This window comes from Mytilus edulis, chromosome 10 (genome assembly GCF_963676685.1).
Source record: "Mytilus edulis chromosome 10, xbMytEdul2.2, whole genome shotgun sequence".
In the NCBI taxonomy this organism is placed as follows: Eukaryota; Metazoa; Mollusca; class Bivalvia; order Mytilida; family Mytilidae; genus Mytilus; species Mytilus edulis.
The window spans coordinates 27,981,639-28,001,444 of record NC_092353.1 but is presented as its reverse complement, the minus strand read 5'-3'; the positions used below and the strand labels follow the sequence as shown (position 1 = coordinate 28,001,444).

Here is a 19,806-nt window from a genome sequence, read left to right as displayed (position 1 = left end):
GAAGTTACAAAACAAATCACTAAAAAGGGACCCGACATTAGACAAACACATATACATATTGCACGGCTACTAGTATTGTGACTACTCAGGCACCCGACATAAGACACACACATATACATATTGCACGGCTACTAGTATTGTGACTACACAACCCTCTCTTTATTAAAGAATGTTTTCATCCAACTGATTCAAGACATCAATAATAATTAATTGTGTCTTCCGAGGCCTGATTCTTAAACACACTGATTTGCTAGTCGTATTATTAAGTGGTCATTTATTACTCAACGTTGAATAGAATTAGATTTACTTTGGCGTCTGATGCTTAATTCACCACGCATCTTGTATATCGAGTTTAATTTTTAACTAGATGTTTTCAGTGAGTGGAAGTATATATCAAACACAGTAATATAACCTAGCATTGTCAATAATATTTGGTTTGTTACACATATATTGTACTCCGTTACGTTATAAAACCTTCCAAAATTATAAGAATTAGTGCGAATCGTTTGAAGGGGCAGTATAATACTGACAAATACCACTGAACTACACAATCTTAAGCCAAGTTTTCTATAACATAAACACACTGTCAGATAGATTATCAATTCGGATATGAAATTAAAAAACCTGTTCAGAATATGAATACAAAATTATCTTAAAGCCATAAAACTGGAAACTTTATTTTGAAGCTGGATTTGAATTGTATGATAATTTTCAAAATATTTTTACATTTTTTTTTTATTTTTTTTTTTTTTTTTTAATATTAAACATATTTTATCAACAATCACCTGTTACATCAACCCTCAGTTGCCCAGGGAAGCAACTAAGGGGGCCCCAATTTTTACAGTCTCATTTGTCGGGGAAAAAGCAAATGAGAAAAAAACTCCCACTATAAATTATTAACATCAACCTTTATAAATATTATCTATCCTTGTACAAATGTACATGTACCTGCAATCAATATCGATCTATATATCTATAACTCTCACCATATATAATTATTTGAATAAAGTATGTTTTTTATCTTCATTTATTTCTCACAAAGGCTACCTGTACTTATTAAGCAGTTTCAATTTTATCGTACATCAAGTCTTTTGTTATGTTAATTTCAATTACATTACATTTTTACATTTATTGATATAAAGTAGAGGTTGTACCTTTATTTAATTTGTTTTACAAAACTACAAATGCATAGCATTATCATATATGTATATCAAACACACATTAAAACATTTTTTAAAACTTACACACACATGTAATACCTCTAGAAGTATTGTTTTTTTTCTAAGATTCCATAACTAAGTTCACCAAAATTTAAAAAAAGCTTGATAAAAAAACATATGAAAATATTGTTTATATTGTTGTTAACTGACATAACAAATATCTTATATACGAAAACATACCAACTGGCACTACATTGATTTTGAAATTATTGCTTTCAAAGTAAAATATGCTTCGTTTGGTTTGCTTGTATCAGACATAAATCGTTTTGATGTATGGTTATTGGAATCAGAAGTTAGAATCAGAGTAGAGTAAATTGCCCAGTACAGACGGTGCCAAACTTATCGACTTCGTTATTGCTGTACAAATCAATGATAAGCAACTGTACAAGAACATGTTTGTAATAAATATATAGAATTTGGTTTTACTTAGTGAACATAAAATCTTTGAATTTTTATAGATGTTAGTATACGTTCTTCGATAATAGCTTTCTTCAAATGGCTTTCACATCACCTTAACTTAATCAAGGATGCATACAACGACATTGATCTGACATACTTGATATTATTTATTTTTTCAGTTATGCACTAGGACTAAGATTCGATGATGACAATTTTCGTTTTTCAAAATGATTAATAATGTGTTAGAAGAAATATTGCTTTACAAACCACGAGGGACATTAAGCGGACAATACAACAGTTTTTAGTCTGTAGATGTAAAACATCCATAACCTTAAGGGAAAAATATCATATTCGCTGATCTCCTAGGAAATGGATTTTTGACGAAAAACAGATATCTGCCATATGTGTTAGTCTGCGACTTAATCAACAAACAAAGAAAATAAATTGTTTGTATTGATATTATTAGGTTGATTGACAGTTAAAGCAGGCGAAAGTGAAAATAAATAACTAGAGTTGTTAAGGCTGATCACATTAATGTAACAGTTTATATCAGTTTGGTATGAGGATCGCGCGATCATTTCGCAGGTTTATTTAAATAACCTTGAAATATTGTAAAATACTTCGAAGTCTTCTATTTAATTATTTATTTAATTAACTTCAACACCCTATATAAAATGAAGTGTCCCTATAGAGATATACCACAAAACTTTTTACACTGATATCTGTATGGAAATGAAGATTCATAAGCCTGGTTTAATCAGTTGCCTCTTTATATTTTCCTTACTTTCATCATTGGTTAAACATTTTTCAATTGTATCTACTAATAAGAGGATATTACGATATATCAATCAAATATATTTAGTTATTAGGGTAGCTTGTTTCTAGTCGTTAATTGTCTATATCGTATACTAGAAATACCTTGTGACTAGTAAATATATACATAAGAAGATGTGGTATGAGACGACTCTCCATCACAATTTGTAAAAGTAAATCATAATAGGTCAAAGTACGGTCTTCAACACAGAGCCTTGGCTCACACCGAACAGCAAGCTATAAAGGGCCTCAAAAATGATTAGTGTAAAACCAATCAAACAGGAAAACCAACGGTCTCATACACTAGTTAAAAACGAGAACCGAGAAACACTTCTGAACCACATCAACTAATGTTTACTACTGAACATCAGGTTCCTGGCATAGAACTGTAAAACTGTTTTGTACATTGACACCGTTTATATATATATATGTATATTTGATAATGCTTGGGGATAGTTGTTTGACATCCAGTTAAATATATTATATGACAATAACAAGTTAATGCGCTGTTAATATGAACCTTGTTTTCTACCATTAGAATACTCTACTTAAATACAATCTTCTGACTTAGAGAACTCCTGTCCGAGCTCATAATTCTTAAAGTTCCGTTTTAGTGGAAATTTAGATCTGTAAGTATATTTTCAAGACTTTCATTTCACCTGGCCGCCGAGGATCTAACTCACGACCTCTTTAACTCGATACAAGCTCGATTGTAAGACACAACAGAGGTGGCTGTATGTGGTTTCTTTCGGAACGAAATCATAACAAATGGGAACGTAATTTTTTTGATTATGCATTTTTGTTTTTTATTCGGTAATTAAATTACCACGCGCAGGAATACCTATCACAGAACGCTTCTTGAGACGAGCGTACGTTAATCTTGAGATCTGATGGTGCCTATTGTAAAACATGAGGTATTAAAATATATATGAGAAAATGGACAATTGATCAAATCTGCATGGAGATATTACATGTATTTGGAGAATGAAAGTTTTCAGTCTTTCTATAACACTATAAAAAAGATTAAATGATGCCAGACCAATTTCAAAACAAAAGAATATGCAGTTAGATTTTGTGATAGAAATTGACAAAAACAGTGATGAGTTGTAGTGGTGAGACAACCTGGTATCTCAAGAGACAACAATATCTTTACAACCGTTAGAAAACACGATCATTCAATTACAGAATAAAACATTTAACGTATAAATCAACAAAAGAGGTGGTGTCTGTGATTTTATCAGGAACAATACAAAAGCATTGGAATCGAATTTAAAAGTTGTTTTTATAAGAGAACATTTTGTTATTGAACACTGATTATTGCTCTTCATAGAAACTTATGATTTCCAAAACACTTAACACTAAAACGAACTATAATTAAAACAGACCATGCGGCTATGATTCAGTAATAAGATATACGTTTCAGTTTGGGCAATGAAAGTTCAGTTTTTAGTTATCAGTGCCACAATACGTCCTATGACTATAATCGATCATAGTTAACTGAAATGTTTAAGTCGCACGAGTATTTGTGGAACTGATCACAGATCATGTTTTATGATATAAAAAAAGAAGATGTGGTATGATTGCCAATCAGGCAACTCTCCACAAGAGAACAAATGGCAGAGAAGTTAACAGCTATATGTCACCGTAAGTTACCATATGAGTATTGTTATAGCGACATATGAGCCAACGTCAGTGACAAAGACATGGAGCTATATTATGCACCTTAACATAAGAATGAAATGAATTCATGGGTATACGTGCATTAAATTAGAGATCTATGAATCAATATGTTTTCTAAGAGTTCAGCGTTCATGTATGGGGTTAAGCAATAATAAGATGTCTTTTAAATTTGTCAAGCTTTAAATTGTCCGTGACTGAAAAATTGAAATTGAAAAACGTTCTTCAACATCATCTTTTTCAGATGACAGTACAAAAACATTTAGATTTGAAAATATGCAACCACTGTCGAGGTTCCTGACATTATCCAGGCACATAAACTTATAACAGGTATAGAGTTATGTTTTTGAAAACCTTAAAGTCACTCTGATCAGTGGATTAGTAATTTAGTGCAAAACAATAATTGACAAAATGGGCTTGGTTCATTACAGGACCATTTATTTACTTTGATATAAACATTTTAACATCTATTCAACAATGAAGTTAATTGCAAGAAATGACACTCAACAAGAGATCTTGTGCCATTACTGTTCAGTTCATGATAGTTGATCATATCATTCCACGTCGTTACTGTTTTGAAACATTGTATAATCGTTTGCGTGTTTTGTTCTCTTTTGGTTTTTTCTTATTGTTCTATGTAAACATAATTAAAATTGCATGTGTGTTCACTCTTTCAATTAGAGGAATATCTTTAAGATTGGTTGAATTTGTATGAGGCTTAACGTCCAGGATACAATTTAAAAGAATTGTATTCTATGATAAACAATCTTCGTTCAAATAGAAAAGGAAAATGTAATACCAGATAAATAGATGTACATGTATGTTCACGTAGAAAATGTAAAAATCCAACTTAACACTTCCTAAAGCAATCTATCATTATATATACAAGTTGTTTAATTGAAAATAATTCATGTAATGTAATTTATAAATGTCTTGACAGCGTTTTCTCAATATAATTTTTACAATGTAGTTCATAAGCTATCAGCTCTTAATCAAAATATAGACTTTATTTCTAAGGGGTCTATAATTCTGTGTGATTAAGATTTACTCAGGATCATTTCTGACTTTTGTCCACCGGATCAAAATCTTACCTTATGTGAAAAGTGTATGCAAAATTATTGCAGATAATACAATTTCTACACTAGGGAGACTATGCTTGTTGAAAAGCAAAAGACGAAAACAAAATTACTAAGTTGGTTACCAGACTCGTCATCCCCTTCCCCTCAAATTGTAATTTTTATTGTAAAACGCAAACAAATCTCAAAGAACAACCTCCAGAAATAATTGTATAATTATCTATTTTTCCATCCTCTTATTCGGGATACATAAAGTACATGAAATTAAAACCAAGTTAGCATATGTAAACGCAACCTTTGCATTTATATCCAAATAAACTATAATTGATTGATATCAAATTACACATATCACTAAAGTAAGAAGTAATTATTGATAAACCTAAATCTGTTTTCAGATATGTGTCATATAAAATTAGTTAAGGTAACGTATATTCATAGTGACTGACATTTTTTTACTTACTTTTTAATTTGATAAAAATTATACAGATATTTTTAGATGATTCTTTACAGCTCTATTGTTACAACTTGAGTAGGCTATAATCAATACGTTCAACTAGCAACAAATATAGAAACATGTCACGCGACAAGCAGTTTTATATACAGATTTGACTCAAGCTTCCGGTTATTCGACATTTCTCTTTCCGACAACTTCCTATTCTAATTACATCATAGCCAGTTTCATTTTACTCACTAATGATTGAAGAAAAATCGAAGCGGAAACAAAGAATTGTGTGATCTTTCTCATTAGTACCTCCATGAAGTACGTTTATATCGGTTGAATCAAAAGGTTGAATGTAGAGCAAGTAAAGTGATGCGTGTGTTAAAAAGATGCAAATTTGTGCAACGTACTTGTGCCACTGAACACTGTTTTTGTTTGGACAAAAGGAAAACATACTATTATTTTCAACGCTTGATATACATTTCTCAACTATCGCTAAACCTTTTAAGGTTCATTGAAAATCATATTTCATTTTTTTGTTTGAAAGATTTACATCGATTAATAAAATGTTACTTCTGACCAGAATCCCCTTTAAACAGAAAGAAGTGAAAAGATTAGGATGCATCGAAAAATGAATAGCTTTGAATCTGCATGATCAAAGAGTACCTTTATGGTGTCTTAATGTGTGCATTGTGGCCATGTGGTTTGTTTTTCTATCTATTGTTTAGTTTAAACAATATTTATTTAGATAAATCAACATTAAACATATTATACAATGAAATAATATTAAGGATTCAGAAACAAGCAATTTGCTTTTACAAATCTGTCTCCCTGTCTATTGTTTAGATGTCAAAACAGTATCAAGAATAGGTTTGAGATGGGATTATATTTTTATATGCCAGTCGCTCGTTTTTTTCAGCATTTGGATGCCCATTGCAAATATCCGATTTCGAACACTGCTTACCAAAATGAAAAAAAGCGAAATGGAAACAAAAATTCGTGTGATATTTCTCAGTAGTACCTTCATGAAGTACGTTTATATTGGTGGAACAAAAGGTTGGATGTCAGGCTAGTAAAGTGGTGGGTGTGTCACAAAGATCATACTAATTTTTGCAACAAACTTGTGCAACGTACGTGTGCAACAGAACATTTTAATTGGCACACTACATGAATGTTTTTTTTGACAAAAAGGAACTAATCCTATTTTTTAACAACGCTTTAGACATAGTTCTTACAGTAAAACTAAACTATTTGAAGATAATAAAATTGAGAATGGAAATGGGGAATGTGTCAAAGAGACAACAACCCGACCAAATAAAAAACAACAGCAGAGGGTCACCAACAGGTCTTCAATGTAGCGAGAAATTCCCACACCCGGAGGCGTCCTTCAGCTTGCCCCTAAACAAATATATACTAGTCCAGTGATAATGAACGCCATACTGATTTCCAAATTGTACACCAGAAACTAAAATTAAAATAGTACAAGACTAACAAAGGCCAGAGGCTCCTGACTTGGGACAGGCGCAAAAATGCGGCGGGGTTAAACATGTTTGTGAGATCTCAACCCTCCCCCTATACCTCTAACCAATGTAGAAAAGTAAACGCATAACAATACGTACATTAAAATTCAGTTCAAGAGAAGTCCGAGTCTGATGTCAGAAGATGTAACCAAAGAAAATAAACAAAATGACAATAACAGGAATAATACATAAATAACAACAGACTACTAGCAGTTAACTGACATGCCAGCTCCAGACTTCAATTAAACTGACTGAAAGATTATGATTTCATCATATGAACATCAGGCACAATCCTTCCCGTTAGGGGTTTAGTATCATACCATCATAACATATATGAGAAGAACATAACCCGTGTCATGCCAACAACTGTTTTTAGAATAAATGTGTTTAGTTCCGATGCAAAGACCTTATCATAAACATAGATGGCAAGAGTTAAAAAAAACTGAAACCAATACAATATAATTAGTCATGGCCTTTAAACAGATATGTTTGACTTACCTCAAAATATTGCTTGCTTTAAATCCAAATTAAATACTAGTAATTGTTTTTTTTCAAAGGAATATACAACGAAATAATTTGATGAAAGAACACTGTTTAACTTGATATGTTTAAATCAAGTAATTAACACATGATTGACATCCACACTTCAAATGTTGTCAGCTTCAAGAATAATCCTATCACTTGATTCCAATTAACATGTCTTTAATAAAATAAAGGACGGTCTCTTTACTGCAGTCGAACAATTGTCAATTTTATCGCTAGAATAGGTTTATGCATATCAACTTAATTTTGTCTTAACAGGCAGTAATAATTTCAATTTCAACCAATTGATGTTTTTGTTTAAGGCAATGAAAAAAGTTATTCAACACCAAGTCCTTGTAACAGTCTGGCAGATAAACAATTCGTTCAGGTAAACGTAATTTCACTATTTTCGTAAATCTTTGATCATAATGTGTAGCGTTTTTTATTATATTTTGCTTTGTCTGTAAGTTCTGCTGAATATTGTCATTCATTTGAATAATACAAAAAAATAAAATCATTTTCTTTAATTAGCACACAAATGGAAGGTATTTACCCTTTTGAATTTAATTTTGCAATTTAGAAGATGGATAAATTCTTATTGGATTTGATTCGTGCATCATTAAGAGGTTACTTAGACACAAATCAATGTAATAACTGTAACATATGAAAACATGCAAACATTTGTAATGATTATTCAAAACATGCAAAATTCATCTGTATGCTGTTTTGTTGCAATGTGTATTACATTGCAATAAGACAAGAGGAAAGTGTATACATCATATCTTTCTTTTTACTAATTTGCAGTAATTCAATCCTGAAAACTATAAACCGCTTGCAAATCAAATAAATAAAAAAAATATAATTCTACGTGTAAAATAATACAGTCCTGAAATAACTGTTTTTTAAGATATGCCAGATTTTTTTGGGAGCTAGTTCGCATGGTAACAATCCACTATATGACTTGGTCACAATACCCGGACACAAATTTGAGAGTCACATATGATTAAATAAATTATGTTTAAACAATTATACACATTTTTCAGTTATATTGAACTAAAACAATGTCACCTCCGACGATTTTGACTGTTCTATTTCGTCCGTTTTTTGTTTGATGGTCATATTGTACTTGACCCCTCGCCTTTGTATCATGTGTACATTAAAGTTTCTTACTTTTTTTCGTCTTCTATTAAAATGTCATTTATCTTAAGTTGTATACTCCCAGTAGCAAATAGTTTCTAATGTTGGTTTGTATATCTTAAAAAAGCAACAAAAAAAAACGAGATTAATTCAAAAACATTTTCATCAGAATATTTCTCTTAATTTTCACACGAATTGTAAAAGCCAGCCAAGTCTAACACGTTATGACAATGTTGAATAATGATAAGAATAATTGTATACTTTAAAACTAAAACGCTAAAATATACTGAAAGAAAATCCTTAGTTGTTCAAAAAATTCAAAGGTATAAAATTTTATTCATAACTATGATCATAGCAATGATAATGCATGCTAACATTGGCGTGTTGACAACTGGTGATAAGAAACATACCATTATGGCAAACAAAGTTGAACGAAATTGTGTATACAAAATGCTGAATATATTCTTATCAAATTCATGCTGCTGTTCGAACAACATTCGTAGAATTAACATCAAATATTCTTTAAGAACTTTGTTTTATTTCAAAAGATTCTGAAAAACTCTTACAATAAAAAAAAGCTTTGAAATACTTATTTCACAACTTTGTGATGCTGAATTGCTCTATATAGAAATGATAAATTAGAAATTTGGAATTTAGGACATCTCATTTCTTTTCTTTTTTTTAACCTTAGCTAGTCGCTGTGTTTTTACTTTATATCTAACTAATCGAAAAAGTAAATTTAAGAATTCTCGTTCCTTTTAATTTCCATTTAATTGATAAAACAATTAGTAAAACAAGTTCTTTGTAAAGCGTTATTTTCATTGTGAATAATCAGTGCTTTAAATTCAAACCTTCAAGAATTTACTCCAATTGGAATATACAAAACGATTTAGAATAAATAACTGTGCATATTTTTTCAGTTCTTCACCAAATAGATACATTAATTTGTAAATTTGGAGACGATCAACTTGGATCGATATCATCCTTGTCAAATTAAAAAAAAATCTATATTCAAAAATTCTCAATTTAAACTGATGTTTTAGGTTTACTGTTGTAGACGTTTATAAAGTACTACTCAATGGGACGGTCTGTATTTCTAATAGGATGAATAGGTTTCAGTAAAACTGCACTATATAAACGATTGTCAAAGATACAGGTCTTCACTGTCGCTTTCGTCTTTGCACAAACCACAACGTGTTAACATTATACAGTGTTTGCACCTAATATCTATGAAAAGTTTTTGACGTGTTTTCAAATATTGAATATAATACAAACAAAAGATAATTATTACTAGTTGTATATTGTATGAAAAATACCAGATTGAGAAAACAATCATAAAGGTTTCAAAATATTGTATACATTTTTTATCCTACTGACTCGTCGATCTTTGTTTTCATTGTGAACAACATTTATATTTTATTTTATCATAGACAGAAAAAATATAACAGTCCTTTTTGATGTAACGCGTCTTCTGATTTTTTTCAGTATGCTCCACATTTTTTATGTTATTTCTTCATAGACAGAAAAAATTTAGAGGCATTCCTTAAATGAAAAATCTACCTTTTAGAATTCTTTCAGTCTTGACGGTCAAATCGTATTAATGTTAAGTGGTAATATATCATAAACAATAATTGAGAAGACAATAAAAAAATCATATTAAGGAATATCAGCCCGAGACTTGTATGCTCAAGTATTGTAAAATTATTCTTAAAATATACCCATTTCAAAAGCCCTGTCTTCAATCAATAGGACATTATTTCGTGAAAAATCGCATATTGCAACACTTTGAAAAGACGTTAAAAAAAGAAGAAAATAGAGAAGTTTTATTACAGACATGTACATAAGAATGTTTCAAACCTTCAGCTCTGTATTAGCAACCTGTTTTGAGGCTTCATATAATTTTCAAAAATAAATAACCTGCAGCTTACTTTTAGTATCTGCTTGATTCATTATTGTATAAACTGTTTTAAATATATGTGCATCAAAATTCTTTGTGTATTAACCAAACGTATTTCTCTGCAAACGTTTATGTTTTGATATAAAATACCTATTTAAAACATCCGCCACAATCATGATCATAACTTTAGAATATTGTTGTTAAAACATAAAAGAAATTGTAATTATTTCTGTAAAACAGTTAAAAATCATGCTCGGTCAAAAGTTTATTGATGGTAATATAGATATACTGCATCTTATTTTTTTTTAAGAGTTTTAGAGACATCATCTTGGATTAGTAGAGATTTATGGAATATCTGTTTTATAGTCGATTATGCTTTGTTACGTTTGTTAAACATGTAGTTAAAATCAAATCAGCCTATCCTCTTTGGTGACTTTTGTTCGTTTTTGAACTGGTTAAAATCAGCACGACACATGTCATTCGTTCCAGTCCAGAGATTACAACTTCTGTGATGGCGTGAATTATCATTTACATAGCCATATTTATAGAATAGGTGTTTATAAAACTTCAAATTGTTTAAAATGTTAGGAATAGGTTACTTTTGTCGTATTGCCCAAACCTTTAGGGATTTTTGTCCTCCATTATCAACAAACTAGTACTTCCTGACCTTTTAACTTTTGTATTCCAGCGACACCAATGAGTCTTTTGTAATGCAAAACGCCTAACTAATGAAATATGAGCCTAGTATCATTGATGATTTTTTTTTCCACATATTTTCACCCGTTTTTGTTTTTTGCTCGTGGCGTTTACTATTAATGTGGATGTGTCGAATTGTTTTAAAATCTTGCTTATTTGTGTCGTTTGGTCGTCTTGGCTATGTTCTTTTTGTCATAAGGTTATAAATGTGCAATTCTAATGTAAATCAAGCCTTCCAAATATAGATCTCTTTCTCATTCACATCTTCATCCTTCGCTACGGTTGCATCACATTAGAACAGACAGGTCAGTATAATTAGTGATGTGGCTCTTTTCCATCTTTTAAACCAGTAGGATCGAAACCAATTCATGAGGAAAGTAGGAAATTCCTATAACTTCAGTTGTTCTCGTGAATAAATCGATGCTATCCAAATTTATAAGGTTTTTTTATCACAAAGAAGTAACTTCTCAAAGACCACTATATTCTAAAAATAAATTTGCTCCTTTTGTATCCTTTAATTACACCAAAACCATTGCATCTCAACAATCAGCAAGTAGTACAGGGCTTTGATTCAGATGAGCACTTAAAAAAATGTGACTGTTCCAACTTGCTTCGTATTTACAGCCCCTCTGGCTATGTCATTAATTCTGATTGGCTAACTACACACACGTGTTATTCCTTAAGCAGTTGCATTACACAATAAAACTTATCATGCATGATGACACGATGTCCAAAAATAAAATGCACAGGTAAATTAAATAAAAACTTTATGTAAATCGTGTTTTCATGCATACTAGCTAAAAAATGTAATTATAAGTATTTAATGCTTCTTTTTGTAACTTCATAGGGTTGTAAAAGCGTTGACCGTGCGCACATTTTCAGAATGAAGCGCTACACCCCAATAAAGTTGCAAAAAAAAAAAGCATTCAATTCTTAAATACAACTTACTTTTCAATATTATGAATGAACACGTATGCGGTCACTTTCATTTAAGACGGAAACCGTCTAAAATTTAACTAAAATGCTAAAATTGTGAAGATTTCAGTAATTTAGCATGACTTAAGATGCTAGTACCCGATATATGTGCATTGTATTGTTAAAAAAAGCCCATATTTATGTAGCAGAAGCATTTTACTTTCCAGTAAACAGCTAAAAGATAACATTTTCACAATTTTGTAAAACTGCGATATTTTGGGGTTAAAAAGGGATCTTACTGAACCTACTCCTTTGGTATTCATGTATATAATTAAACATATTTGATTAAAAACAAATTATTTGAATATATATTATTTTAAGAAATATAGCTACTTAAACGTTCTTGGAATACATATAAGGTGCAAATTTGCCATAACAACGTTGTAATAATAATTTTGAAATCCTCATTCCTTTAAAACTAATTCCTGTTTTCTTACAAGTTAACATTGTCTTCGTTTATGAATTGTTCAAGTGAACTTTAGATTGTTAAAGAAAAAACAATCTTTACCTTTATATTTATTATTTAGAAAGATTTTGTGCCCCCTTAATAGTTATCAGTGAACATTTTATTCCACATTGATTGAAATTAGTCATTCAACCCTTTTGTGTTTCATTTGGGAGTAAAAAAACTATAGATCAGATCAATCAAGGTTTATTCTGTCTGTGTTAAACCACTTTCTTGACCAGATCTACAGAGATTGAAAACACTTGATTTAATGAAATATATAAATAGATATTGTGTCGTGGCTAGATATCTGTATGATTATGTGTAATGACAACTTATTGGACTTTGTATTAAAGCGAAGTCATCGGAAACAGAAAAGAGTATAAAATTCAATGTATAAAAAAGATAGGATATGTGTGCTTTTAACTAGAAAACTATAGAACTTATTATCTTTGTAATCTCATTTTTGTTAATGTGCTTTGTCTATATGTCTTTTTGTGTTTTTGATACATATGACGTGGCTCTTTACTTATATATCCCGTCATTGTGTTATTGTGTTATAGTAAAATATTTGTATTCTTGTCTTTAATCTTTGCTAATGGGCTTTGTCTGTATGTCTTTCTGTGCTTCTTTGTTACATATTTGTTTGTTTTTATAGTGATTTAAAAGATTATTACACAATGTTGGCTGCTGTTCCAATATTTTCGACATTACGGTAGAAGTGACTTTTAAAAACATAAATTTTATTGAGAGTATCGTCAAACACAGACACATACACTTATAAAGGATAATGAACGTACAGCATTGAAGCAGAAATAGAAATGTTATGCTGTAAATAATAGTTCAAACCCATAATGTAAATTCCTGTTTCTTTACATAAATCACGACCCCAGTTTAATTTACACGAATTTACCTCTTGGTCATTTGCCGAAATTTGGGATGTTGTATCAGCATATCTATTCCTTATTTATGGTTAAGATTGCATTTGATATAACTGCTCAAGGAATTTGTTATTCTATTGTAGTCCTGTAATATTATGTTGTCATTTCTATGTTATATTTAACATTGCCATTAAAGTGCGAGGTTTGGCATGCCACAAACCCAGGTTCAAACCACCATTTTTTCCTTCAAAAATGTCCTGTACCAAGTCAGGAATATGGCCATTGTTATATTATAGTTCGTTTCTTTGTGTGTTACAATTTAACGTTGCGTCGTTTGATTTCTTTTATTTTTGAATGTAAATTGACATTGCGATAAGACGTGTCACGGTACTTGTCTATCCCAAATTCATGTATTTGGTTTTGATGTTATATTTGTTATTCTCGTGGGATTTTGTCTGATGCTTGGTCCGTTTCTGTGTGTGTTAGTTACATTGTAGTGTTGTGTCGTTGTTCTTCTCTTATATTTATGCGTTTCCGTCAGTTTTAGTTTGTTACCCCGATTTTGTTTTTTGTCCATGGATTTATGAGTTTGAAGAGCGGTATACTACTGTTGCCTTTATTTATTCTATTGGTTTAAGAAGAGTACAAGTCTTATAGCTGCATTCAATGTTTGTGTCTGACTTTAGAAAACTATAATGCTATTTAAGTTTCACCTCATGCTAATCACAAGATGTTTACAAATAAAACACCATTCTATATTTTAATCAATTTCTATTGCCACAGACATCTAAGTTATGGCATCGTTCTATCATTGTAACACACAAGAAAACAATGTGTTTAATAATCAGAGGTCTCCAGAGAATATAGCATATTGCTGAGGATATTGAATTAAGTTTTCATATTGACTCGATCATTGATGCTTTTATGACAGTCAAGATAATGATTGGTAAATTATTACTGACAAAGGAACACAGAACTGTATCAATTACTCTTATGAATAACAATCAACAGTGATAATTGGCTTTATATGATAAAACATATGTGTATACAGACCTTTTACGCATGACAGGGAGACAGTACTGGAGATTACAATTTGAAATTTAATAATGATTAAAAAATACACAATTCGAAATACACAAATGAGGAGATGTTGTTAGATCGCTAAATGAAACAACTGTCCACAAGAGTTCTAATGAAGTGGTTATAGACTGCAATCAATGAAACCTATACTGTATACATTTGTTATTGGATAAAGGATATCCATACATGAAAATATAAAATAATACACACTCTATTTAAGGAATCCTAATATGGGATCTTGCTGTTGGATTCAATATTGAAAAGTTTGAACTGATAAGTTGAAAAGAAAGATATGATCTCCAAATGCTCTCATAAACATCCACTAAACCAAGAATAATAATAAAACGAGTTGTGGTAACAATGCTGATTTATAACAAGATGCTTTTTTTTGTATTTTGAAGATATTCATTGTCTTTAAACAATTCAGATAAAAAATATTAAATTAATTTTGCCCATAAAAAGTAACTTTTACACCGTACAAGAAGACATTAGTTTTATAATTTTTAACAGTTAATACCAAAACTATCAAAATTAAAATTTTTCTTTATAATGTTCAAGCATTTATATTAACAGTGTACCTTGCAATGAACGTAGCATTTTTTTTACCTACTAACTGTTATAACAGAGATGCAGGTATCATAAATATGTCTGCACTGTTATCAAATTTTAAAACAGATATAAGGATTTATTTTGGAAATACATTTCCACCTATATTGATGCACTTGACAGAGTGTCACTTCACATCCATCTTTTCAGTGAAAGATAATCCTGAGATTTTTCAATTCGAAATTAGTCCCTCATAACTTTCTTTATGGCTAAATAGACTTAGTGATCAATGATAAATCTACGAAAAATCAAGAGAGAACATTTCCCCGCCAAAACTTCAATGGCTAACATCTCAAAAAAAGGACATGACCTATATATTTTTTTGGCTTTTTTTAATCAACTATCACTATATACTAGTGTTATGAAAAGATTGTTATTTTAAAACTGAGAAATAAACCTCCTTAATTGAAATTAAGGAATAATTCAAACCTGATCTATGCTGATCGATATACAAAATAAAAATGCTATACATTGATTTCAACAGGCAGAAGAAATGTTTTTATGTAAGAAATAAAAAAAAATAAAAAATAGCTTGAAGACAATTGTGATTATCCTATGATTAGATATAAGATCAAATACATTGACTCATCAAAGAGACTTTTTTTCTACAAAAAGGGGATAAAAGCATATCATATTTGATGTCATCCCGAATCTTACCTTACGGACAACCGCACTAAATTACAAAATAAAATACACTGAGGATGACTTCATTAAAAAACATACTTTGTTATTTTCACACGTCCGAAAGTTTTCGGAATTGATCTGTTCTATGAACGCTTAAATCTGTATTTTTGAAAGCCAAAGATGCATTTGAATTGACAAAGTTGAATAGTTATATGACAGAAATGGACATTTGTGGTCAAATTTGCCTGGGTGCATTAAAACTGTTATTTCTTAATTATTTCTGAATTTATAACCGGAATCTTTTTTGAAAGTTTTATTATAAATCTGTCAATAGCAAAGTACTAAGTGTATATTTTTCATCATCAACAAATATATTGAGTTTAATTGATTGATAGTTCAACAGACTGACTTTATGTGCAAAACACACTTGATTTTATTAATAATACGAAGCAGAATTCATACAAAACTTTCTAAAATGAATGACAAATATCGTGTCACCCAATAACATAAAACGAGTGCCAACATTTCAAATTTATATCTTTAAACTTAGGATTAAGGATACTATCTAAACTAGAAGGTTTGCTTTATCTCTTCATATTGTCCTAAATAGATAACATCAAAGTAGAATCGATGACAAACTCGTTGATTTCCAAGTGTCAACTGTCCATTTCCAATCATTTACATACTCTTTAACCCATAATCCTATATATACGTACCAATCACACATTACTTCATAATCAGCTGGCAGGGATTGCGTATTACACAACAAAGTTATAAGGAAGAATGACTGAGGTCGAGACAACATAAGTCAGTGAGGATGAAAATTTATAACGACCATGGTTTCCTAAACAGCCCTTGCACGGTCGGGCATACGTGCAATGCTCTTAATCTCAAAATTATTGATTAATATGATATGTCTGTAAAACGACCCCCTAACAACATGTTTTCGCTGTTTAAGATCGTTTGATTTTTAGAAAAGTCGTCTAATCTATATGCTTACCGCTTGTGTACAATTCCAGACTTTGACATTTTCACTGAGTATTGATTCGCATGGTTCGTGATGCATGTATAGAACTGACGCTTAACCTGTTGCATACTCTATTTATTTAACAGTGTAAGCGATTCCCTCAGTGTTTGTTAGGTGTTTTCTATATCTATTAAGGATATTGAAACATCGGTAAAATACTGTTGCCTAACATTAAAAACAGACACTTAAATCAAGAAGGACACACGGTGAAATAACAATGATGTACAAAATGAAAACAGATGAATAACAGAAACCACTACGATAGAGCTTCTGAATATAAGCAAGCGTACGTAATGAGTATAACACATGAGGGGAGTCCATAACCCTGACAACTGGAGGACCAGGAGAGTATTACAACACGCCATTAATCTATTGAACCAATGTATTGTGCAGACCTTCGTCAGACAGCAAAATCCAAAAAGAATTACAAACCTGTAGCAGTAGATTGAAAATCGCTTTCAAATATCAACTGCAAATTTAAATTGTAACATCAAAGAGACTCGAAACAACAAGTTTAGGAAACTAAAAACCGAGCTCTTAACTGAAAAAAAACATAAACAGAAGATTCTGAACAGACTAAATTCATCTTAGCCTGAGGGAGTTAAAAATCATCTTTAGCAGAATTACAAAATTTGATTAACTGAAAATTACAGACAAATGTATCATTTAAATGATACCAAGTATTTAACTAGCATATACATGTTATAGATTTTTGGAAACTTAAAAGTAAAATATTGAATCAGAAAATGCAGTAATGTTTGTATAACAATCGAGATATTCATTTTATCAATACAGAAGCTAAAACATAACTTTGTTATATACCAAAACAGAAATTAAAAATAGCCACATCACATGAGGTTTACAATCAAAACTATACGTTATGTGCCCATTAAACATTATCATTCTAAACATAAAACATATGCAATAATTGTGTGAACTCTCACGGGAGTAATACTGTTCTTTAAGGAAGGTTTCTTCCGACTTTGTTTACAATTATAAAAAGACCATCGAAAAAATAAAATCTATTTTCACGTTTTAAACAACAAAAACGTCACAATGGTCTACTTATCGAACACAGCTATTATATTGAATGTGGTAAAAGTGTTTATGGTATTCAATCAACGAGTTAAATATAATTAAACATGCTCATAAACTTAAATAAGTATTATCAATAATTGCTTTTCAAGTACATTCACATTGGTTAGCAGAAAAAAACATTTTGAGGATTTATTTGTTAAATATTGGACTCCGTAGTTTCATAATTTTCTATTTTTAGGCAAGCTCGAGGCGGTATGCATTTACAGAAGTGGCAGCTTAATGTTAAGTATTAAATCTAGACAAGAAATGCAGTACACATATTATAACATAAAATGTTGCGATTAAGCTAAATTCCACTAGAAATGTTAAATTCGGTCATCCAGAGTTATTTAAGTAATAGAAAATATTTGAAATTCATTATGAACATATTTTGTGAAACATGATAATGGTGTATGTGGTATAACTATAACAGTGGGAATTTATCATTTTAGACCCCGAATGGTAATCCCAATTGTTTAACAAATATATTATATTGTCTTGCGGTTCTTTTTTAAAAATGATTTTTGTATTTATTTTTTCAATAGTCGAAAACTTGTTACCACTGCAGGAATATCGTTACATTATGTAGATGCGTCTATGCTTATCTTTACAAAACCAAGATGCTAAAATCATTCATAACAAAAATGTACACATTGAAAGTGTCAACGCTAGTTTACTGTCACTTTCCAAAGGTAAAACATATCAATCCCCAATGATTCATTATTGATATAATTAAAGATAAGTTATTCAAATTTTAATGAACAAAAGTTCAATATTTTTTTCCTTCTTCTATGCATTTCGAAAACCTTCTTTTAGCTAGTTCTAAAATCAGATTTAATCGCCTTTTTTCTACATCAGAAAAAGTAAGTACCATGTCAGGAATAACACAGTTGTTATCAATTCGTTTGATATATTTGTGGTTTTGGTTTTGCCATTTGATTAGGGACTTTCCGTTTTTAATTTTCCTCAGAGATCGGTATTTGGTGAATTTTTCTTTCTGGCTTTCATTACGTTACGGTCTATCACAAATGTAACAGCAAAGTACCCTAAATAGTTATCAATGGTACAAGGCTATAATTTAATACGTCAGACGCGTATTTCGTCTATATAAGAGCTTGTATGATGGCAAGCGATTTGTTGGGTTTCCATGTTAATCATATCATAAGAAAATATCTGTTTATCTCTTTTATTATTAACAACAGCTTTTATAGGCTTGATACGATATAGTGCATTTGACAAACGTCTATTGCTTAAAACATGTAATTAAACAGTTTGTGTTTGTAGGTTGTACTGTGTCCTAAGGTGACCTTCTTATTGATGTATAGCTATCAGTTTCGATTCATATCAAAAGTTTCGGTGTTTGAAAACAGGGACATTTGGTCGTCTCTTGTTGCATAATGTGGCCAGAAATGTTTTTGATTTTTGATTCAAATGTTCCAAAAACAGACACCATTTTTGCCTCAAGGGATGTTTATTTTGCCTCAAGGGATGTTTAGTGGTCAGTCGTGTCTATACCCTTTGCAAATTACTTTGACCACAATAACTACAGTTTAAGTAACGTAGTGGACAGTTTTCTTTAATGATAACATACATTCTATATTTTTGAATCAATGTCAGAAATTCTTTAATTTTCTTAGTCTAACAAGATTTGTAAGAGCGTTGTATGTGGTCTTGTACCATATATTAACTTTAACT

General features: G+C 30.5%; 1 protein-coding gene across 2 annotated transcripts in view; it reads right to left on the bottom strand.

The window, feature by feature from the left end:
- LOC139490796 (suppressor of lurcher protein 1-like) overlaps positions 1 to 19,806 on the bottom strand; it is a 387,332-nt gene that overhangs the window by 285,523 nt on the left and 82,003 nt on the right. Inside the window, exon 1 of one of the 2 annotated variants that reach the window (XM_071277832.1) lies at positions 7,643 to 7,718. The exons of the other annotated variant lie outside the window; for it this stretch is intronic. The gene's annotated coding sequence lies outside the window, so the exon portion shown is untranslated. Of the gene's footprint in view, positions 1 to 7,642; positions 7,719 to 19,806 lie in introns of those variants that run through there. 2 annotated transcript variants of the gene reach the window in all.